At 42.2% G+C, this 24,754-nt stretch overlaps 1 protein-coding gene and 1 pseudogene across 5 annotated transcripts in view; both read right to left on the reverse strand.

Moving 5' to 3' along the window:
• The window catches only part of ANKRD6 (ankyrin repeat domain 6), a 172,523-nt gene extending 164,847 nt beyond the window's left edge, over window positions 1-7,676 (reverse strand). For all 5 annotated transcript variants that reach the window (XM_058566636.1, XM_058566633.1, XM_058566635.1 and 2 more), the window contains exon 1: window positions 7,613-7,676. The gene's annotated coding sequence lies outside the window, so the exon portion shown is untranslated. The remainder of the gene's footprint in view (window positions 1-7,612) is intronic.
• Window positions 7,677-15,375: 7,699 nt separating this feature from the next.
• LOC131420683 (large ribosomal subunit protein eL21-like) lies at window positions 15,376-16,119 on the reverse strand (annotated as a pseudogene).
• Between the last annotated feature and the right edge of the window lie 8,635 nt (window positions 16,120-24,754).

Genomic DNA, 24,754 nt, shown 5'->3' on the forward strand with positions numbered 1-24,754 from the left:
TCAATGGATTTTTTTTTTATTTTTTTAAACTTTATTTTGAAATAATATGAGTCTCACATAGAAGATGCAAAAATAGTAAATGAACCTCGAAGACATTACGCTAAATGCAATAAGCCAGTCACAAAATAACAAATCTTGTATGATTCCACTTATATGAGGCATCTAGAGTAGTCAAATTGATAAAGAAAGTAGAATAGTGTTACCAGGGGCTGGAGGAGAGGGGACTGGAGAGCTATGGTTTAATGGGTTCAGAGTTTCAGTTCAGGATAATGAAAAGTTCTGGAGATGGATGGTGGTGATGATTGCACAACAATGTGAATGTAATTAATGCCACTGAACTGCATACTTAAAAATTATTAAAATGGTAAATTTTATGTTATGTATATTTATCACAATAAAAAAAATAGAACAGAGAGCTCCCATGTACCCTTTCTCCCAATGACAGTATCTTACATAACCACAGTACAGTTATCAAAACAAGGAAATTGGCAGTGGTATAATACTATTAACTAAACTGTAGACCTTATTTGGATTTCACTTTTTCCACGTGCTCAGTGTGTGTGTGTGTGTGTGTGTGTGTGTGTGTGTGTGTGTGTGTGTGTAGTTCTATGAATTTTATCACATATATAGATTTGTGTAACCACCACCGCAATCAGGGTGCAGAACTGTTTCAAACCCTCATTTCACAGATTAGGAAACTGAGGCATAAAGAGGTTAAGTAAATTGTCAAAATTTTTACAACCAATAGGTGGCAGAGTCAGGTGTCAAACCCAGTAAGACCGGCTCTGAAGCCCACGCCTCTTAACCAAAGGCGGCTGTGAGTACTTACAGGGCACACCTAGGATACCCCAATGCATCCTCAAGAAGTCTGCTCTCTGGTACTTGGATACTGTACACTATATATGGCATAATATAAAACAGCCTACAAAGCATCCAGCATTCTACCGACGCTGGATCAAATTCAGAATTTCATGCTGGGACTTGTAGTTCACTTGGCATTTTCCAGCTAAAAAATAAGTTTAAAAACTGGCAAAAGACATGTTACCCCTGCCAAAAAAAGAGAAGTAGCTTTCAGTTTTGCGAAAAATCTGAACGGAAATTTTCCAAGTTGATTGTTCATTACTTGCTTTATTTTTTATCCTCAATAATAAATTCAGGGTTGGCCCGTGGCTTAGCGGTTAAGAGCGCACTCCGCTGCTCGCGGCCCGGGTTCGATCCCGGGCGCGCACCGACGCACCGCTTCTCCGGCCATGCTGAGGCCGCATCCCACATACAGCAACTAGAAGGATGTGCAGCTATGACATTCAACTATCTACTGGGGCTTTGGGGGAGAAAAATAAATAAATAAAATTATAAAAAAATTAATAAATAAAATAAATTCAAATCATTATCATATAAGCATGATAAAATAGGTCCATCTCATAGCATTACACTTTTACCTCTCATTAAGCAGATATTTTAGCGACTAGAACATCTAAATAGTTGCACTATGGGAACAAAGTATTTTTTTAAAAAATACATTAGACTAATATTGAATTTTCCTGTGTAATTCTTACAGGTTTTCACCTGATTTATTTATTTTTTTAATTATAAATTTAATACATGTTCATTGCAATAAGTCTTTAAAATTCAATAAAGATGCAGAGGGGAAAAACCCGCCACACTCCTAAAACTCACCATCGAGAGGCAATTCCCTTTTATATCAGATTCCTAGGGGACTTTCCCAAAGGTAGAGTAAAATGCAGACATTTTTAAAAACTGAAAACTCTAATTCACTGAAATAAGAATATAAATTTTCTGACCTTGGAATCCAGTTTTATAATAAAACAATACTTTTGGTTTATACTCTAGAATGTGAATACACGCATACAGAGTCTTAAAAGATGCCACGCAATAGACTACTGATGTTCACAACAAAAGGAAATCATCAGGTTACAGCAGGTTAACAATCTCATCAGTTCTCTTTGGTCCACAGACCATCAGGTTGATTCAAGGGCCCCTATCTCCACAAGTGTAGAACAAAAGCATGCTTTTACACTGTGAATATGTATCATTTTACAGAACTATATATTTTTAAAAGAAATATTTTGGTCTGGTCCCCTTATTTAATGAAGAGAAACTTGAGGCTCTGAGAAATTGTCTAGAGTTCCACAGCGAGTTGGTGGCCAGGACTACACCTAGTTTCCTGTTGTCAATCCACCGTCCTTCCATCCTCCCCAGGACCTCAGGATGTGCTCCTCCCTCTCCTACTCCCTCATCCAACGCAAGAAGATGGAGAGCAGGGTACCTAACACTCATGTGGGAAAGGTCACAACCTCAAGAGAACTAAGTTCTATATTCACATTTTACCTACCTAATATCTGTAAGGAAAATTGACCTTATTCTTTTGTATCGATTCATTTTAGAAACATTTCTCAAAGCATATGTCCTTTATAAAAACAAAGAAAAGGCCTTGCTGGTTCCTGTTTAGCCCTTAAGATTAGTTTACTTTGGACTACTTCTCCATTCTTGCTTACTAGTTGCTGATATCTCCATTAAATTCACTTTTTTTTTTTAAGAATGTTTTTTACTATCATGGATAGAAATATTTCCCATAATCTCCATTACTGAACTGAGGACAAATCAGTGATGTAGAAATTGAGTTAAGCCCATTCAGCTACCAATAAACTCCCAAATTTAAATTAAATATTCTAATCCTTATACACTCTTCCCTAGTTTTATATGAAAATACTAAGAGTCAGGCCTTTCCCAAAGTACATTGTGCCTAGACTACCAGATTCTAATAATTAAATGAAGGCTCAAACTTTTTGACTCTCAATTTTCTTTTAAGTAAAAGAGTAGCAAGGGCTGGCCCCATGGCCTAGTGGTTAAGTTTGGCACACCCCGCTTTGGCAGCCTGGGTTCATTTCCCATTCGTGGACCTACACTACTTGTCCGCAGCATGCTGTTGCAGTGACCCACATACAAAACAGAGAAAGACTGGCAGAGATGTTAGCTCAGGGTGAAACTTCCTCAAGCAAAAAAAAAAAAAAAAAAAGGAAGATTAGCAACAGATGTTAGCTCAGGGCTAATCCTCCTCAGCAAAACAAAAAAAAAACAGTAGGAACCAAAACAGATAAAAATTGTATTCACCAATATTTATGTGAACTTAGAAGCATCGCCTATGGTTCTGTACAGGCTTCCTAACGATAAATGACTGAAGAAAGCAACAATAAACATCAACAACTACACTAGGGAAACTTCACCATTGAGTGTATTCTCACAAATTGTTAAAATATCACCAGGTCCTAACTTAGGCTTGGAGTCTGGACAACGCACAGGACAAGAGAAGAAAGGTAGACACCATGATGGCCATCTGTGACATCATTATTCAAGTCAGCCTTTCCTTGGAGGATTAACAAGTACCATTTATTGACAGGAATAATCACGTGATGCTCTGCAGTTTAATAAAATTGTTTCATCTGAAAAGATTATCTGCCTCTGTGCTATAAGTCTATGCATAAATTAAACCCTACTTGAAACATTTTCAGGCCTGTAACCCACATCCAAACTTCCCAAGACATAAGATAAAGTACCTTCCTCTTGAAATCAAAAGTCCACTGGTCCAGGCTTGGGCCTTCTCCCCCCAATCAATTATGACCGCCTCCCCAAACCAGGGCCCATGTTGGCAAGTGAAAATGAGCATTCCAGGGACCGACCCAGTGGTTAAGTTCACACACTCTGCTTCAGCAGCCTGGGGTTCGCTGGTTTGGATCCTGGGCATGGACCTACACACCTCTCATCAGGCCATGCTGTGGCGGTGTCCCACGTACAAAATAGAGGAAGTTGGGCACAGATGTTAGCTTAGCGACAGTCTTCTTCAAGCAAAGAAGAGGATAATTGGCAACAGATGTTAGCTCAGGGCCAATCTTCCTCACCAAAAAAAAGAGAGAGAGAGAGAGAGAGAAAACACGCATTCCAAAGATGGTCTAAAAAATCAAGAAGTGCCACAATGGTACACTAGAGTTTTCTATTTGAAAAATGATAAATCATTTCATAATGTGAACTAATTACTTCATAATTTATTTGCTAAGGTTGAGATTTCAAGCACTGGCTATTCTTAAATAAGGGCAGTAATATATACCTATATCCGGACATTTAGTTAGTACTATTTTTTTTTTATAATTTTATTTATTTATTTATTTTTCCCCCAAAGCCCCAGTAGATAGTTGTATGTCATAGCTGCACATCCTTCTAGTTGCTGTATGTGGGACGCGGCCTCAGCATGGCCGGAGAAGCCGTGCGTCAGTGCGCACCTGGGATCCGAACCCGGGCCGCCAGCAGCGGAGCGCACGCACTTAACTGCTAAGCCACGGGGCCGGCCCTAGTTAGTACTATTTAACAATCATAAAACAGCTACCATTTCTTGAGACTCTGTTATATTTCAGGCCCTTTATAGATGCTTTTATATATATGATCTAGTTTAATCCTCTCAATGACCCTCTGAGGTAGGCTTTAGCCGCTCCATTTTTTATATAGATGAGAAAAACCAAGATTGAGCCGACTGCACACAGAAGCTTAACCTGAGGCTCCTTCAGGCAGACCTCTTCCTTAGTAATACTCTTTCCCCTGAAGGGGGTCTTACCTTAGACCAACAATTCCCAGTGTGCCAAGGCACTCCCGATGCTGTAGCAAATTCATAGGGGCAACTTAGGATATTTGAACACTTCAAGGGAAACAGAGTGTACTGAACATGTTGGACACTGCTGAACTAAAAGCTGGAGGCAGTCCACAGTTTCAGCACTGGGTCCCAATACATTCCTATCAGTGACATCATATCATTGCAAAGCTTGGGTTTTCAGTGGCCGCTGTGATAGAAAGCAAGTGCTACAGAAAAATGAATATAGGAAACGAGAGTGGTGTATCCAACCTGATCCCAAGATTTGAGAAGTAGTAAAGGCACACACATCTGATTTGTAATGGTGGCTATTTAAGAATGATATAAAAATATTTTTTCTCTCAGTTTATGTATATTATTTTTTTCAAACTTCTAAGTCATTAAGACATAAATATTTATTACATTGCTTGAACCTAACTACTACTAACTACTTGAACCTAGAGGCACTGTGAAAAAACTACTGAGATACTAAGGCGCCATGAACCATGCTAAGGAATCTTGGCCATAACCAATAAGTGATAGAGTTGTGCAACACTCACTAAGGAGAGCTGTGTGACCTTGGAGAAATAACTTAAAGTCCATGACACAAACATCATAACCAGGAAAAGAATTTGGGTTAAAACCATTTGTAAAGGTCACTCTCAGTTGGCTTAATCCTTCAAATCCCATACAATGTCCCCCAGGTAATTTGTATTTAAAAAAAAAACTTCTAAAACACATGCACGCAAATTACTGTTTTCCCAGTTCTTAGGGTCTCAAGCAAAGCTTTTAAAATTATAGGCTCCAAGATACGTTGGAAGAGACCGGGCCTCCCCTACACAGACAGAACACACCCTCCGAGCCTGTGCCAAAGGAAAAGGCGGGGGGGGGGGGGGGGGGGGGCTTGAGAGAGAGACTACCCTCACCCAGTACTTTGATTTTTTCAGCTTTTTTGTGGTTTGCACCTCACTCTCGATACCCTGCTTTTAAGTTCAATAAGACTGCTCCAGGTTATTGTGGAAATGCTTGTTTGGAAACTTCCCTTCCACAGAGTTTTTCATCTAAGATAGTAAGTGTGAAAAGCAAGGGAAAAATTAACACAAAATCCAGACTAGTGGTTCTTTGGAGGGAGAAGAAGAGAGTGAAATGCCACAGGGAGGGGTATTGGGGGCTTCAAGGAGCTGGGGATGCTCCAGTTCTTCAGATGGGGCCTGGGTACTTGGGTGTGCCTCTGTTCTTATTCTTTAAACTGTACCTCTAAGCTTTATAGTTTCTGAATGTATATTTCACAGCGGTGGCACCAGAATTTCCATATGGGAGCTGGAAGTGTGCCTTGTCTCTAAGCTGAGTGAGATCACAAGGCGTCAGCTTTTACTTGGAGTATATGCTTAGCTGGAGGGGCACTGGAGAGGCTGATGAGTTTAAGTGTGAAGATAAGGTTAACTTCTGGTGCCACTACTGACAACCAAGGAGTTAAGGAATTAGCATTCTTTATCACTCTTGGTTTATACCTCCCAAGAACATGCAACTACCAGCTATACTCTGGTCTCTTTTATTTTTCTTCTCCCCCTCTACTCTCTCCTCCCCACTTATACCTACAGGGTGGAAAACTCTTCTGATTTTAATTTATATCCCTAATTTTTAAGAGATTATTCGTTTACCATATGCTAAGCACCTGCTAGGGATGTTACAAGTAAGGTAAACTTGTATAGTCACATGTACTAGGTGCAAGAACAACAGGTTGCTATTGCTATTTTAAGGATGGGAAACCTCCTCTCAGAGACAACCAGTACAGTGTTGGATCAGCCTGGACCCAGATGTGTTTCTCTTTGTTGCCCAAGTTCTTTCCACACACTGGCCTAACAGATATTACCTACACGTGAAAGAATATCCAACAGGTTCACAGAAAGGATGCCTAACGTTCAAGAGCACTATGCCAAGCATGTATGCAACATTTCCACAAGGTTATGTATAATATACCCAGTTTACAGTTCTAAAAACTAAAGTTTAAAGTAGTGAGTTTTCCGAAGTCACACACCTAAAAAGTGGTGGCATCAAGACTCAATCTCATGACCCCAAAGCGGATCTTTAACCACCACTTGAACTACCTCACTACGCTTCAGGGAAAACATCTTGACCAGCTTTATGAAACTGAAGCCCCCCTCGGGTCACAAATAATGCTCCACTTCCCCTCCAGCCCCCCAAATCTACCGGAAGCACCACACAAAATTCCCAAGACAAGCGTCGGTAAGCCTATGTCTGAACTCTAACCAGACAACGTGCTCGCTTCCTCGGGCCCCAAGAGATGCCACTTGCTGACTCTTTACAGAGCTTAATTCCAGCCAGAGCGGATCTCCCCGGGGCAGGAGCACAGCCCCCACCCTCCCGCGCCTGCACCCCCTCGCAGTCCTCAAAGGGGTGAGGGGAGGCGGGCAGACTGCGGGCGCGTCCGAGCCGAGCCGGGTCACTCTGAGCCCTGGCCCGCAAGCCCGGGACAGCGGGGACCGCTGGACGACCAGAGTGGACCCTCCTTTACGCCCGAAGACCGCCAGCCACCGCGTCCAGGAGAAATACCTGGGGACCGCCGCCCCCCCGACTACTTTCTTCAAACTCTTTAAGCTCACTGAAGAAAGAGGAGGGGGACGAGCAAAGACCAGAAAGTCTCTGCCCCGACTCCCCCCACACACACACACACACGCACAAAGTTCTGCATTCTAGGAGGCAACTGAAGCAAAGCGCTAAAGGAGGTGCCCCAGGAGGACGCCCCTCCCGCCCCGGCTTTCCCGGAGGCCGCAGGAAAGGGGGCAACGCGCTCGTTGACTCCTCCCCAAGCAGACAGCGATCTGGGGGCGCCGAGGAAGCAGCGCCCCCGCCCCCGACATCGTCCTCCCTGGATCAGTGCCCCCCCAGGAGTGGCGGGCGCCGGCCCACAGACGAAGAGGGGTCTCGAAGGGACCTGGCGAGGGCGCACGGTACCTTTCTCTCCCGCGCCGGACGTCCGCGCCGCAGGGACGGATGCGGGCGACAGGGTGGGGGGCGAGGGGAGACGATGGGGACGCGCTCCCGCTGGCTCCGGCGGCCCCAGGGCCTCGGCGCCGCCCAGCGCCGCCGCCTCCAGCCGCCCGCTCGCCAGGCTGCGCGCCCGGCTCCCGCAGGTTACCTGTGGCCGCGCCGCCGCGCCCGCCGCCCTCAGGGCCCTCCGCCCCGCCCCGCCCGCTCCGAAGCTGGGGCCGCAGCGCCCCGCAGCGGCCGGCCGGGGTACGGCGGGGGCCGGGGGGAGGTGGAGCCCCCAAGACCCTGGGGCGGTTCCTAGTCCCCAGCTGGGACCGCTGCCGGTTCTGCTCCCGCCAGAGAGGCCTCTGAAGACCGGGAGGAAAGGGGGCTGCAGTGGGGTGAGGTTTTCCGGGCAGGAGTTGCCAGGAGGTTTATTGGAGGGAGAGGGGAATTGGAGGAGAAACCATCCCTCAACCCGTGGCCAAGTGGATATGTCAATGTATTCGTAGTTCACTTAACTGGACGACTCAGTGGAAGATGAGCAACAGCAGGGATGAATGATCCAGATTCATTAGAGAGCTGGAGAGGGGAAAGGAAGCCTTTATTCCAAACAGCTTGTCTGTTAGTCTGTCGGAACTGTCGCATATGAAACAGGCAAAAGCATGGAGCTTTCCTGACTCCTATGTTCAAATCACACTTTACATATCGTTAACTCCGTCTGTTTTTGTCTGTTTTTCACAGTTACTTCTTCAGTATCTACAAGAGTTCCCTAAACATAGACAGCCTTCAATAAATTATTGTTGAATGAATGTAGGAATGAATGGGACCCCATTCAACCTTTGAAGCAGCATGGCACGTATCTACTCTCCAAACACAGAGAGCTGGAGGGCGAGGCGCAACCCTGGAATGGAGTTTCCCTCTTCTCTGAGGTATGCGACAAGCTTATTTTGAACCTGATTTTTCTTATCCCCTCTGAAATAGGCCTGCGTTCCAGCGGAAAAGAAACATGATGATCTTCTCCACTTTCTTAAGATATTTGTCTCCCTCTCTCCTTCAGGGAGCATGAGGGGGTAGAAATCCACACAACCCCTGCCCACACCAGGAAGGGGAAGTATTGTCCTCTGCTACTTCAGAACTTTCCCCAACCCCATTGTCACAGCTGCAGTTTTACTTGGCAGAGTGAGAAGCCTCTCTTCTGAGTGTCCCTTGGCCTTCTTCAGATTTGTTCCCCATCCCTGTCACTCCCCATCTAGAGCTGTTAGGAGAACACATTTCCTTTCCCTGCCTGTCAGTAGCTCTGGATTTCTCTCCAGGCAGGTCACCACCGAGTTCTAGGTGAACCCCCCAAGTCAAAGTATGTACGCATGACCTTTCAGCCTGATCATTTCTTTCTTATACTTCTCCGGATTAAAAAGTTTTCCTAGCTACTCCCTTGAACAAACTGTATCCAAAGATACAGGGTACTCCGTTCCTCTGGGAAGCTTTTATAACATCACCATCAAGTCTCAATGAGATGGAGTTTTAAGTTACATTTGTGGGCAGCCAGAGCAATCTCATTAATTCTGCTGAAAGGAACAGAAAGCCCAAGCCAGCCGGTAAGACATGTGACTGCTCCTGGGAGCTGACTGGTCTGCAGTTGTTCCCAGACCTTGATTAATGGGAGTTCCTGGCAAGGGGCCTCACGAGAGCCAAAGCAGGCAGTGGGTGAGCTGCTTGGAGATCTTGCTTGCTCATCTCCCAGTCAGCACACAGTCTTTGTGCAACTAATGAAAGGAGACTGCTAAACCTCCCTCTGTCTGAGGAAGGCTCCCAGCCTGCAGTTCTGGTCTTGCCCCTCTGTTCATCTCCATCGCAGCCAGCCTAATCCATCCTCCCCACCAGCCCCTCCTTCTGCCTCGTGAGAAAGAAGTCTGCTCTGCCAATAATTTTCACTGCTCTGTGAGAATATAATCTGCTCCTATTTCCAGCAACATTTCTTTAATGAGTTGACTGCACTAGCTGTCTTTCAAGTCCTTAACTTCAATCCATCTTTTAGCCTACCATTCTGGCTTCTAGCCCTGCCACTCCCTGAAACTGCCCTTGCTAAGGCTTCCACTCAAGAAATCTTCCGTGTTCTTCCGTGATCACATCCTCCTTCTCTAGAGGAAACCACCATCCTGAATTTTATGTTAATACTTTTCTTTTCTTTTCTTTTTTTTGCTGAGGAAGATTGGCCATGGGCTAACATCCATGCCCATCCTTCTCTACTTTATATGTGGGACCCCTGCCACAGCATGGCTTGATAAGCAGTGCATATCTCCGTGCCTGGGATCTGAACCCGTGAACCCCAGGCCACCCAAGTGGAGCTCAAGAACTTAACTACTACATCACTGGGCCGGCCCCTTAATAATGTTCTTATCACAAATACATATATGTATCTCTAAATATATACATTGTTCAGTTTTGCCTGTTTTTGAACTTTTTGTAAATGGAATTGTTCTGCGTGATTTCTATGCAGCTTGCTTTTTTCGCTCAGCATTCTGTTTCTGAGAGTCAACTATTCAATTTCTCTGCTATATAGTATTTCACTGTGAGAAGATACTACAATTTATTTACCCAGTTTACTTTTGACATTGGGCTGGCTCCGGTTTTTGCTATTACAGACAATGTTGCTATAACATTCTTTTTTTTTTTTTTTTGTGAGGAAGATCAGCCCTGAGCTAACATCTGCCAGACCTCCTCTTTTTGCTGAATAAGACTGGCCGTGGGCTAACATCCGTGCCCATCTTCCTCCACTTTATATGGGACACTGCCACAGCATGGCTTGCCAAGCAGTGCGTCGGTGTGTGCCTGGGACCCGAACCGGCGAACCCTGGGCCGCCACAGCGGAGCACGCGCACTTAACCACTTGCACCACCAGGCCGGCCTGCTATAACATTCTTAAGTATTTCTCCTGATGCTTGTGTGCAGGAGTTTTTAGGATATATATCTAGAAGCGGACTTGTTGGGTCTGAAGGTATATGTTCAGATTTACTGGGTAATACCAAATTGTTTTCTAAACCAGTTGTACCAATTTTTATTCTCATCAGCAGTGTATGAAAGTCCCCTTGCTCCACATCTTTGCCAGGGCTTGTTTTTTTGTATGAAATGATTTCTTATTATGGTTGTGATTTTTAGTTCCCCAATTGCCAGTACAATTGAGCATCTTTAACGTTTAATGACTTTTCTTGTTTTCTCCTTTGTTAATGTGTCATGTCTTTTGCCCTGTTTCATATGTTTTGAGAAATCCTTCCTGACTCTTAGGATATAAAAATATTCTCCCATATTTACTTCTAAAAGTTTTAAAGTTTTGCCTTTCACATTTAAGTCCATATTCCATCTGAAATTCACTTCTCCTCTCATTTGCAATACCAGAGCTATCTTATAATGGGTTTCCATGTATGCATGGGTCTGTTTTAGGTTCACCATTTTGTTCTATTTGCCAACCACTGTGCTGGTACCATACACCCTGAAAGTTTGTGGGTTTGTGTTAAATCTTGATTTCTGATCATGGAAGTCCTACCCTGACTTAATTCTTTTTCTTCTTCATAAAGATCTCAAGTATTCTTAGCCTTTTGCTCTTCTATAGGCGTTTTAGAATTAGCTTGTCAGGCTCTATGAAAAATTTGGGATTTTGGTTTGGAATTGTGGTGGATTGCATTATTCAGTCACAATTATTTGTTCCCTTCCCACCTCTACCATGCTTTCCTATAGTGGTGTAGACTCCTCTGCCTCACTCATTTGGGGCTTCTGTGACTTGGCTTGACCAACACATGTTGGAGCAGAAACTTTAAATATGTTGCATGCTTTAGTGCTCCCTCCTTGAGATTTTGTCCTCAGCCATGAGACTATCATGGCCCAAAGAGTGGCTGCTCCTTCAGCTGGGATCCCAGAATGAGAGGACACATGGAATCATGCAGAGCCCAGTATGGCTACAGGCAGTCTGCAGCCCTCATGTAATGGGAACAAAAAAGTAAATTGTTTACTGATACTGCAATTTGGAGAGAATTGATATCTTTATACTTTTGAATCTTCCTATCTATGAACATGTTTGACATGTCTGTCCATTTATTAGAATTTTAGTGACTTAAAAAGTTTTTACAACTTTTCATTTTCTGAAATTTATTCTTAATTATCTTTTTTGTTACTATTGCAAATCATATCTTCTCTAAAAATGCATTTTCTAACCCATTTTGTTATCAATAAGAAAAATGCAAATATCTTTGTTTATTGAGCTTATATCCAGCAACATTGCTAAATTCTGTTATTAATTTTAGTAATTTGTAGATTCTTTAGTTTTCTATGCACCTGCAAGTAATGATATTTTATTTGTTCCTTTCCAATCCTTATATCTTTAAAAAAATGTATTTTGAAGTAATTACAGATTCACAAGAAATTGCAAAAACAGTATGGGGAGGTCCTGTGTACTCCTCACCCAGTTTCCCCCCAATGGTTACATCTTGTATAACTGTTGTATAATATCAAAACCAGGACATTGGTACAATGTGTGTATATAGCTCTATGCCATTTTATCACGTGTGTAGCTTCATGTAACCACCATCACAATCAAGATACAGAACCATGCTTTTACCACAAAGAAGCTTCCTCATACTACTCCATTACAGTCACACCCAACCCCCTCCCCCCCCACTATCCCTAATCCCTGACAACCACTAATCTGTTTCCACCTCTATAATTTTGTCATTTCAAGAATGTTATATAAATGGAATCATACATAATGTGAACTTTTGAGACTGGCTTTTTTTCACTCAGCATAAATGCTCTTGTAATCCATCCAAGTTGTTGCATGTATCATTAGTTCATTCTTTTCATTGCTGAGTAGTATTCCACGGTATGGATGTACCACAGTTTGTTTAACCATCTGTTGAAAGGCATCTGGGTCATTTACAGTTTTTGGTTGTTATGAATAAAGCTGCTGTAAACAATTGTGTACAGGTTTTTATATGAACATAAGTTTTTATTTCTCTGAGATAAGTGTCCATAGGGGCAAGCGCTGGATTGTACAGTAGTTGCATTGTTTAATTTTATAAGAAACTACCAAACTATTTTTCAGAATAGCTATATCATTTTATACTCCCACCACTGATATATAAGAGATCTGGTTTCTCCACATCTTTGCCAGCATCTGGTGTTGTTACTATTTTTTATTTTAGCCATTTTGATAGACATGTAGTGGTATCTCATTGTAGTCTTAATATTTCCATTTTTTAATGGCTAGTGGTGATGAACATCTTTTCTTTTTTTACATTTGAGGTCTTTTTTTTTCTTTATTGTGAAATTTTTGTTGTATATTATTGTTTGTCAGTCACCATATAAATGCATCCCTTCACCCCTTGTGCTCACCCCCCAACCCCCTTGCCCCTGGTGACCACCAAACACTTCTCTCTGTCTGTGTGTTAGTTTATCTTCCACTTATGAGTGAAGTCATGTGGTGTTTGTCTTTCTCTTTCTGACTTATTTTGCTTAACATAATACCCTCTAGGTCCATCCATGTTGTTGCAAATGGGATGATTTTGTCCTTTTTTATGGCTGAGTAGTATTCCATTGTACATATATACCAAATTCTCTTTAATCCATGCATCAGACAAGGGACACTTGGGTTGCTTCCATGTCTTGGCTATAGTGAATAATGCTGCAATGAACATAGGGGTGCATAAGTCTCTTTGGATTGTTGATTTCTAAGGTTCATTGGATAGATACCCAGTAGCGGGATAGCTGGATCATAAGGTATTTCTATGTTTAATTTTATCAGGAATCTCCATACTGTTTTCCATAGATACTGTGCCAGTTTGCATTCCCACCAGCGGTGAATTAGGGTTTCCATTTCTCCACAGCCTCTCCAGCATTTGTTGTTTTTTGTCTTGGTGATTATAGCCATTCTAACGGGTGTAAGATGATATCTCAGTGTAGTTTTGATTTGCATTTCCCTGACGATTAGTGATGCTGAACATCTTTTCATGTGCCTATTGGCCATCTGTATTTCTTCTTTGGAGAGGTGTCTGTTCATTTCCTCTGCCCATTTTTTGATCTGGTTGTTTGTTTTTTTGTTGTTCAGTTGTGTGAGTTCTTTATATATATGGAAATTAATCGTTTGTCGGATATATGGTTTGCAAATATTTTTTCCCAGCTGGTGAGTTGCCTATTCATTTCGGCCTTTATTTGATCTGGTTTCATTTGCCTTGTACAAGCTCTTTAATCTGATGAAGTCCCACTTGTTTATTTTTTCTTTTGTTTCCCTTGTCCAAGTAGATGTGGAATTCGAAAAGATCCCCTTATGACCAATGATGAATAGTGTACTGCCTATATTTTCTTCCAGGAATTTTATAGTTTCAGGTCTCACCTTCATGTCTTTGATCAATTTTGAGTTAATTTTTGTGTATGGCAAAAGAAGATGGTCTACTTTCATTCTTTTGCATGTGGCTGTCCAGTTTTCCCAGCACCACTTATTGAAGAGACTTTCCTTTCTCCCTTGTATGTTCTTAGCTCCTTTGTCAAAGATTAGCTGCCCATAAATGTGAGGTTTTATTTCTGGGCTTTCAATTCTGTTCCATTGATCTGTGTGTCTGTTTTTGTACCAGTACCATGCTGTTTTAATTACTATTGCTTTGTAGCATGTTTTGAAGTCATGAATTGTGATGCCTCCAGCTTTGTTCTTTTTTCTCAGGATTGCTTTAGCTATTTGGGGTCTTTTGTTGCCCCATATGAATTTTAGTATTCTTTGTTCTATTTCCATGAAGAATGTCCTGGGATTCTGATTGAGATTGCATTGAATCTGTAGAGTGCTTTAGGTAGTATGGACATTTTAACTATGTTTATTCTTCCAATCCATGTGCATGGAATATTTTTCCATTTCTTTATGTCATCATTGATTTCCCTCAATAATGTATTATAGTTTTCATTGTATAGATCTTTCACCTCCTTGGTTAAATTTATTCCTAGATATTTGATTCTTTTTGTTGCAATTGTAAATGGGATTGTCTTCTTGAGTTCTCTTTCTGTTAGTTCATTATTGACATATAAAAATGCAACTGATTTCTGTAAGTTGATTTTGTACCCTGCAACTTTGCTGTACTTGTTGATTATTTCTAATAGTTTTCCAATGGATTCTTTAGGATTTTCTTTTTTTTTTCCCCCCAAAGCCCCAGGAGATAGTTGTATGTCATAGCTGCACGTCCCTCCAGCTGCTGTATGTGGGACGCGGCCCCAGCATGGCCAGAGAAGCGGTGCGTCGATGCGCGCCGGGGATCCGAACCCGGGCCGCCAGCAGCGGAGCGCGCGCACCCAACCGCCAAGCCATGCGACCGGCCCAGGATTTTCTGTATATTCTTATATGTCATCTGCAAACAGTGAGAGTTTCACTTCTTCGTTGCCTAGTTGTATTCCTTTCATTCCTTTTTCTTGCCTAATTGCTCTGGCCAGACCCTCCAGTACTATGTTGAATAACTGTGGCAAGAGTGGGCAACCTTGTCTTGTTCCTGTTTTCAGAGGGATGGCTTTCAGTTTTTCCCCATTGAGTATGATGTTGGCTGTGGGTTTGTCATATATGGCCTTTATTATGTTAAGGTACTTTCCATCTATACCCATTTTGTTGAGAGTTTTTTTTAAATCATAAATGGATGTTGGATCTTGTCAAATGCCTTCTCTTCATCTATTGAGATGATCATGTGGTTTTTATTCCAGAGGTCTTTTCTAGTTTTTTACACCTATTATGCAATGAATTCATAGGGAATGGGTTCCAGCAGCTCAGGCTCCTTTCCACTGGTTCTCACAAAGCGTGCTTCTCTGGGTAGGGCAGGCTGGAACTTCAGTTGAATCCTGGTACCTTTCTCTTTGGCTTCCTTCTTTTTCTGATCATTTTCCTTCACATATTTCAGGAAGCTATCTCAGCTCTTAAGAGTGCTTAATATGCTCAGTATGCAAGAATCTTGCCCTTAACTTGTTTTTTTTTTTTTTTTTTTTTTTTATTGATGTTTTAATGGTTTCTAACATTGTGAAATTTTGGGTTGTACATTTTTGTTTGTCCATCACCACATATATGACTCCCTTCACCCCTTGTGCCCACCCCCCACCCCCACTGCCCTGGTAACCACAGTCCAGTTTTCTCTGTCCATGTGTTGGTTTATATTCCACATATGAGTGAGATCATACAGTGTTTGTCTTTCTCTTTCTGGCTTATTTCACTTAACATAATACGCTCCAGGCCGCCCTTAACTTGTTTGTTTACAACAATGACAGCAGCATGCCGGTAACACTGTTGACTCTTCCAGTTTTGCATGGTCACTTTTGTGAGACATTTCTTTTTGAACAGTGCCCATTCCCTTGATGTCTACAATATCATTTTTCTTGTAGAGTCACATGCATGTGGCCAAAGGAACAACTCTATGTTTTCTAAAAGGCCTAGAGAACATAGACGGGGTGCCTCACCTCTTTCCCTTTGGGTTGGTCATTTTGGCGAATACTGGAAGATGGTTGTTCTGGCCGAAAGGATGAACATCTCTTCATGTGCTTATTTCACACCCCTATATCCTTTTCAGTAAAATGTCTCTTCCTGTCTTTTGCCTATTTTCTAATTGGATTTTTTTTTCTTACTGTTCAGTTTTGAAAATTCTCTATATATTCTAGATATGAGTGCTGTGTCAGATATATGGTTAATGAATATTTTACTCCAGTCTGTGGGTTGCCTTTTCATTCTCTTAACAGAATCTTTGCAGTGAACAGGTTTTTAGTTTTGGTGAAGTCCAACTTATTGATTTTTTCTTTTACGGATAGTACATACTTTCAGTATCACAATCCTTTTGTTTCTTATTCCCATCTTATATTGCAATCAAGGATTTACAGTACACTGCGGAATAAGAGCGGTGATGGTGGGCATCCTTCTCTGTTCCCGACTTTAAGCTACTGATTATCTGTCTCCCTCACTCACTTTCAGTTCCGAAGAAAAAGAGACCGTGTTTGACTGCAAGAGGGAGCATGCTTGACTAGAGTGGTTTAAAAAATAAAAACACATAATAGCTTACATAATAAAAATATCTGGGCCTATGCTCTTTCTATCATTCTACTGTACCACCCTCAGTATTCGCTATAGTCTTTGTCTTGACCTCAAGGCAGGAGAAAGGGTCAGGCCTTGGGGCCAGCCCTGTGGCCTAGTAGATAAGTTCGGCACGCTCCACTTTGGCAGCCCGAGTTTGGATCCCGGGGAACAGACCTACACAACTTGGTGGCCATGCTGTGACAGTGACCCACATACAATATGGGATAAGATTGGCACAAATGTTAGCTCAGGGCGAATCTTCCTCAGCCAAAAAAAAAGAAAGAAAGAAAGAAAGGGGCAGGCCTTCTCACTGTATTTATTTTAATTTGGGAACAAGTTTTTCTCAGATATCCCTTAGATATATTTCTCCTTACAGGTCATTGATCACAACTGGATCACAAAGGTGAGGGGCTGGTTACCGTACTTAGCATAGACCAATCATGATTCAATCTCCGAGTCTGGGGTTCCTTCCCTGAGTACGTTGATACCCAAAAACATTTAGGATTACCAAACTAAGGACAAAGGCAGGGTGTGGGTTATGCCGCCAACAATGTCTGCCTGACATTTGTTTGACTTTGTATTCCCTGTGCCTGGCCATGTGGACACATTTGGCGGTTTCTGTTCAGCTTATCCCCCTTTGTGAAGAGCTGTCTCCCCACTCATGAGGGTAGACCTAGCACCCCCCCGCCCCAACTGCACCCCCAGCCACAGTGGATCGGACCATTAATTCAGCATATTTATTGGGACTTGACCACCATCAAACTACCATGTGGCACAAAGAATACAATGTAAATGGTGTACCCTAGAATTGTACTTCCTGGAGATTCTGACCACTGTGCTAGGCCCTGAGGACAGAATGGGGAGCAAAAGCAGATGGTCCTGGAGTCTAGTGGTGAATAGAGTCTGCAACCAAATATTGAATTATAGCTGAGATAAATGCTCTGAAGGAGGAGCAGTACATGGTGCTATGTAAATTATGATTGGGGGATTAGGCCAGGAGTGGACCACTGGGCCAAACAACCAATCAGATTTTCTGGCCTGGGAATCAAAGATAATAATAGCTAACACTTATATAGTGTTCACTTTTTAAAATGATTTTAATCTTTTTAATGGATTTAATTCTTCCCACAACCCTATTGAGGTATATAACATTACCACCAGTTTAGAGTTGCGGAAATTGAGCCACAGAGAAGTTAGGTAACTTGGTCCAGGTCACACACCTAGATATTGGTGGAGCTAGGATTTGAGCCCAGGTAGCCTGGTTCCAGAACCTGGGCCCACTATCACTGGGACTGGAAGGATGGGGTAGCCGCCAACTGCCATCTGGTGGGAAAAGCACAGAAAGCCAGTATGCACGTAGAGAGAGAAGAATGAAGTGAGATGTACAGAAAGAAGCAAAAACACGTTCCCTTTCTAATGAATCCTCGATTATCTCCTGTAATATCCCGAGACACCTTCACCAAGATCCTCTGAATGTGACATAACTTCTGAACTTCACAACCAGGTATCTGATCAGGTGTCATCCACCATCCCTCCCTCCCTCCTTCCACTCATAAAGGGTATATACTGTGTCAGTTAGGATCAGTTCTACTGCAAAGTTCAGAACACCGTACCTTCAGTGGCTTAAGCAGAACTTCCTGACTGGTTTGCCACTACCACTTGTATGCCATAAATGGGTTACAGATATGGCCAAGTTATTGACCCCTCAGCCTTTGGGGTAGCTAGGCAGGGCCTGAGGCGGCCAAAGTCTCTGGGCTAGTCACCTCTGGCTGCCAGTAGCTTATCCATTTAGGTCAGTATGCCATACATATAGTACCAATTTCTGTGTGTGCCATCACTGGACAAGATGGGGAAGCACTGGCTTAAGGAATGGATTTCTAATTTTCTCATGAAATAAGAAGTTTGAGGGCCGGCCCCATGGCTTAGCGGTTAAGTGCGCGCGCTCTGCTACTGGCGGCCCGGGTTCAGATCCCAGGCGTGCACCGACACGCCGCTTCTCCAGCCATGCTGAGGCCGCATCCCACATACAGCAACTAGAAGGATGTGCAACTATGACATACAACTACCTACTGGGGCTTTGGGGAAAAAAAAAAAAGGAGGAGGATTGGCAATAGATGTTAGCTCAGAGCCGGTCTTCCTCAGCAAAAAGAGGAGGATTAGCATGGATGTTAGCTCAGGGCTGACCTTCCTCAAAAAAAAAAAGAAGAAGAAGTTTGGGGATAGACATTTCCATATTTGAGTACAGCAGTTCAGCAAAGTCATCCAGGCTCTTTCTCTGTTTATATTCTGCCATTCCCATGACAGGCTTTTGGTCTTTGGCCTGTTACCTCATTGTTGCAAGATGGCTTCCCTACCCCCAAGTACAGCGTTCTTACACAGCTGTGTTCAAAGCAGGAAAGGGTGGTGTCAGGGGCTCTTCTGATTCATTGGCCTCTTTCATCAGGAAGCAAACTCTTTCCTAGAAGTTCCTCAGCAGGATTCCCCCTTCTTACTGACCGGATATGAGGGAGTCTCTGAGTTTGAGGATCTGACTTTTCCTATCTCTAGTTTGGGAAGCGGGAAAGGGAGAAGGGGTGTGGGAATGGCTGGTAAGTAGCTGACCCACAGTGTCTGCCACTTTTGTAGGTAACATTAAGTGATAGGTATAAGTGACAGTTCCCGAATTGCATTCTAGTGGATTTTTTTTTTTAATAATTTTATTTATTTATTTTTTTCCCCAAAGCCCCAGTAGATAGTTGTATGTCATAGCTGCACATTCTTCTAGTTGCTGTATGTGGGACGCGGCCTCAGCATGGCCGGAGAAGCAGTCCGTCGGTGCGCGCCCGGGATCAGAACCTGGGCCGCCAGAAGCGGAGCGCGTGCACTCAACCGCCAAGCCACGGGGCCGGCCCAATTCTAGTGGATTTTTAGTAAGGTCTTTTGCCTTGGAGAATCTGCTTTCTTGTATCATTGAATGTACAAGTTTGTGTAATTCTCCCAGCCAAAGCAGGGGTTGCCAAGCCCAAACTGATCTACAGACACGTGGAGCTGTTAATACCTCTGTTCAGCTGATTCTACTGTCAAGAGATTTCTGCTGTCATGTTATGGCACCATTTATGTCAGAACCTTGCCCTTAAAAGTCCATATGAATAAGAAGTTAACTTTTTATAGAAGTCCATATGTAGCAATTCCATCTCACTAGTTTGGGACTTTTCTTGGATAATTACAAATGTCATATTTAGTTCATCCCTGACTTGTAGTTGGAAAAATTGATTTATTCCAAAGACAAAATGATAGACATCTAAGAAATGGCCAAAATTACAGGATTAAGGCAGATTGCCTTGTGGCAATATACGGGAACTGGAATGTTAAAAAATCAAGGAGCTTGAGTCACCTCCTGCTCCCCAATCCTGTTCCTATCTCAGTCTTACTTATTTTAATAAATGCCTAACCCACCAACTGGGAGAAAATATTTGCAAATCAGATATCTGACAAAGGGTTAATTTCCCAAATATATAAAGAACTCATAAAACTCAACAACAAAAAGACAAACAACCCGATCAAAAAATGGGCAGAGGAGGGCCAGCCCGGTAGCCTAGTGGTTAAGTTCAGTGTGCTATGCTTTGGCAGCCTGGGTTCAATTCCTGGGTGCGGACATACACCACTTGTCTCTCAGTGGCCATGCTGTGACAGCAGCTCACAAACAAAATAGAGGAAGACTGGCAACGGATCTTAGCTCAGGGTGAATCCTCCTCAGCAAAAGAAAAAAAAAATGGGCAGAGGATATGAACAGACATTTTTCCTAAGAAGATATACAAATGGCCAACAGGCACATGAAAAGATGTTCGACGTCACTAATTATTAGGGAAAAGCAAATCAAAACTACAATGACATATCACCGCACACCTGTCAGAATGGCTGTAATTAACAAGATGAGAAATAATAAGTGTTGGAGAGGATGTGGAGAAAAGGGAACTCTCATACACTGCTGGTGGGAATGCAAACTGGTGCAGCCACTATGGAAAACAGTATGGAGATTTCTCAAAAATTAAAAATAAAAATACCATACAATCCAGCTATCCCACTACTGGGTATTTATCCAAAGAACAGGAAATCAACAACACAAAGAGATCTATGCACCTCTATGTTCATTGCAGCATTATTCACAATAGCCAAGAAGTGGAAGCAACCCAAGTGTCCATCAACTGATGAATAGATAAAGAGGATGTGGTATATATACACAATGGAATACTACTCAGCCATAAGAAAAGACAAAATCATCCCATTTGCAACAACATGGATGGACCTAGAGGGTATTATGTTAAGCAAAATAAGCCAGAGAGAGAAAGACAAACATTGTATGATTTCATTCATATGTGGAAGATAAACAAACACATGGAGAATGAGAACAGATTAGTGGTTACCAGAGGGGAAGGGGGTGGGGGGGTGGACAAAAAGGGTAAAGGGGCACAGATTAAAAAAAGGGGTATGTTGACATATAAAAACTAGACTATTGGTGGTGAGCACGATGCAGTCTATACAGAAACTGATATATAATAATGTACACCCGAAATTACACAACGTTATAAACCAATATGACCTCAAATAAACAAATAAATGCCATTACCATACATCTAGTTGCTCAAACCAAATGCCTAGGAGGAGTCCTTCTTCTGACCATCCATGTTAAATAAGCTGAAATTTATGTTGTCTATCCACTTCTCTCAATTTCTACTGTCTCCACACATTTCTCTTATGGACTACTACAGTGACCTCCTGACTGTTATTTCTGCTTCCACTCTTAAATCTACAGTCCTTTGTCCCCACATCAGCAGAATACATGCATCAGTTATCTACTGCTGTGTAACAAACCACCCCAAATCTTAATGGCTTTAAAAAACCACCATTTTATTTGCTCATGATTCTGTGGGTTGGCTGAGCAAAGTTCAGCTGGAACAGCAAGTCTGTATTTTGTGTGGTGTGGACTAGACTTGCTCATGTGGCTGCAATTTGGGCTAGAGAATCCAAGATGGTGTCACTCACATGTCTGGCTGCTCAGCTGAGATGGCTGGAATGCAGGGGGCTCTCTACTCTTGTGCTCTGGCATCCTTCAGAGCCTCTGTCCCTGGGGCCTCTCCAGCAAGCTAGCCCAGACTCCTATTCATGGCCGCTCAAAGTTCTAAGAAAGTGAAAAAGGAAGCAGCAAGGGCTTTCAGGGCCCAATCTCAGAAGCTGCACAGTGTCACTGTCACTTCTGCTACATTTTATTGGTTAAATGTAGTCATAGGGCCTGCCCACATTCAAAAGGAGGGAAAATAGGTGGGAGGAGTGGCAAAGTCATATTTGCAAAAGGGCATGTGGGATGGCATGGATGGATGTGGCTGTCTTCGGAAATAATCTATCAGCGTGAGCTTTTAGAAAAGTAAACCACACATTTCACTTCTCTTCTTAAAACTCTTCAATGCTTCCAGTGGCCCTTAGACTAAAATCCAAACCGCTTATCCTGGCTGAAAAGACTACTTGTTCCTTATGCCTACCACCCTGCCCCTCTCTCATCACACTGACATTTTGCTCCTCCAACACCAAGCCCTTTCCCTTCTCCTTGGCTTTTCCAACTGCTGAGACACCTTCCAGGGGAACACTCTCCATTGGACTTTCTTTTCTCTTTTTTTTCGGTGAGGAAGATTTGTCCTGAGCTAACATCTGTGCCAATCTTTCTCTATTTCGTATGAAGGTGGCCGCCACAGCATGGCTGCTGACGAGTGGTATAGGTCCATGCCTGGGAACCGAATGCAGGCCGCCAAAGTGGAGCATGCCAAACTCAACCACTAGGCCACGGGACTGGCCCCTCCATCCAGCTTTCACTTTGCTATCTCCTTTTCATGATCAACTTGAATGTCACGTTTTTAGAGAGGTCTTCTCTGGCTACCCCATCTCAATCAGGCTCCCACTACTCTTTCATCTCCCTGTTTATTTCCTGCAAAGCACAGCCCTGAAAATCTAATTGTCTTCATGTTCATTAAAAAAAAATTTGTTGACTATTTAAGAGATGAACTTATCAAATATAAATCTCTATAATGGCTATACATATTTTTTGCACATTTAAAAGCAGAGTGTTTCCCTCTGTGGAGGGGAGCAAAGAGACTGTAGGTCAGGGGAAGGAGAGAAACTAACATTTCATTGGGTATTCTTTTATGCTGTTTGACTATTTTACCATATGCATGTTTTAAAAATCTCAAAACATTATTTTAACAAAATCTCTTTAATGAAGATTGCCTCAGTGGAAATGATAATGATTTTTGATGATTTCATCCAGTTATCAACTATCTTAGGGGAACCAGAGACTGTGAGCTGCCCTCTTGAAAAATCTGATTGGCTTCCTTGGATCAGCAGGAGTCCAGCAAGATTCTGTAGAAGGCTCTTTCCTTTGTTTGCTTCAAGAGAGAATTAACGGCTTTAAATACATATTTAAAAAGAAAGCCTAAAAGGCTTTCAACGTGTGAATCCCAGGAACCAGGCACAATGCCATCAGATGCCTCAAAACACCCTAAGACGCAGGATGCTGGCTGTATTTAATTGCTTGCCCTATTCAGGACTGAAATCATTCTGCCTAAATTGTACAGGTCTCTCTTAAACAGCTCTCGTCTTCCTTGTCACAAGACATCAAATTGGTAGGAGCAAAATCATTCACTATAATAAGGGCACAAACTTCTCGCCTTTAAAATTCAAAACTTAAACAAAAATACACTTAGATATTTTTCTTTAGCTTAGCAAATAGTACAATATAGCCACATAAATCAGAAAGGGCTCTAATCACTTGCTATTTGTGTTCCTAATAAAAGGAGTGATGACGATCAACAATTTTATTATGATAAGTAGTTTTCTGACTTTTTTTGGTTAGGAAGCTGTTCAGTTTTTTTTCTTCCTTTTAGTGAATCCTGTAAATTAAATGGCCTGAGACAACAGGCCCATTTTTGTGTGTCTTTGTGTGTTTTGCTTCTTTACCTACGAGATTAGGAACCAGCTCTTCACTACCCCTCTCCCTTTTCAGTTTAAGCCTAAATGTAATTGACTTTAGTCTCAGGCAATTAAATAGGAACAAAGTCTGATGTCCAGCTGAGTTCCAAAGTAGTCCCACCATCCACTCTGTGTGGTACCTTGGGCGAATTGTGTAACCTCAATTTTCTTATCTGTACAGTAAGGACAACAATATGACTGACTTAATGGGAATATTTTGAAAGTATTATTATGTTCCAAAAGAATATTATTTTGGAACAGTGCCTCATTTACAGAAAATCTCAGTAAATATTAGTTGATTAAATTTTAACAGACAATAGACAATGCTCATCTTTCCTGATGCTACAAAATATCTCAAAAAGTTAAGAGTTTTTTAGAAGGAAGGGTGACTAAAAATAAAATCAATATTTGAGTCATTGTATTGTAATTCCTCCAAATCTTCAGGCCGTCCCAAAGAGATGAGGGCCTAAAAGTCATCACCTCTCACATGTCAGCTCATTCCTGGTTGTGCTCTTGTGGCTCACAGTTCATATTTACCTCACTGTGGCATGTAAAATAATCAAAATTTGGCTTAAAATAATTAAAACTTGGCTTCACTCTCTTCCTGAAGTTATGCCAGGTCTCTGTAGAGACCTGGCCATGTACTATCAATCTCCTTTCTTTTCTTTCATTCATTCCATAAACATTTATTAAGCACCTACCTAGTATATGGCAACTGCCATGGTTACATACAGCAGCAAAACCCATGGGTCGCCCAGAGACAAATCCTCAGGTTCTTGAGAACGCTCTCCTGGGGAGACATCACAGACGGCCTGAGCTCCAGGCCAGAATGGCCGAGGCAGTCGCCAATTCACTGAGCAGATCCCACACAGAATTTCTCAAAGGCTTTCTATTTTTATTCAAATTCTGAAAGAATCCACACACATGACTTTTTACATTTAAGAACTTCTATTTCTAAGATATTTTTCAACATATCCCTTATTTGAAAGCTGACAGTATTGAAATGATAACAAAAGATTTAAAGCAATATAATTTTTTCCTGTTTTCTTTCCTCACAC

This window comes from Diceros bicornis, chromosome 23 (assembly GCF_020826845.1).
Source record: "Diceros bicornis minor isolate mBicDic1 chromosome 23, mDicBic1.mat.cur, whole genome shotgun sequence".
NCBI classification, from domain to species: Eukaryota; Metazoa; Chordata; class Mammalia; order Perissodactyla; family Rhinocerotidae; genus Diceros; species Diceros bicornis.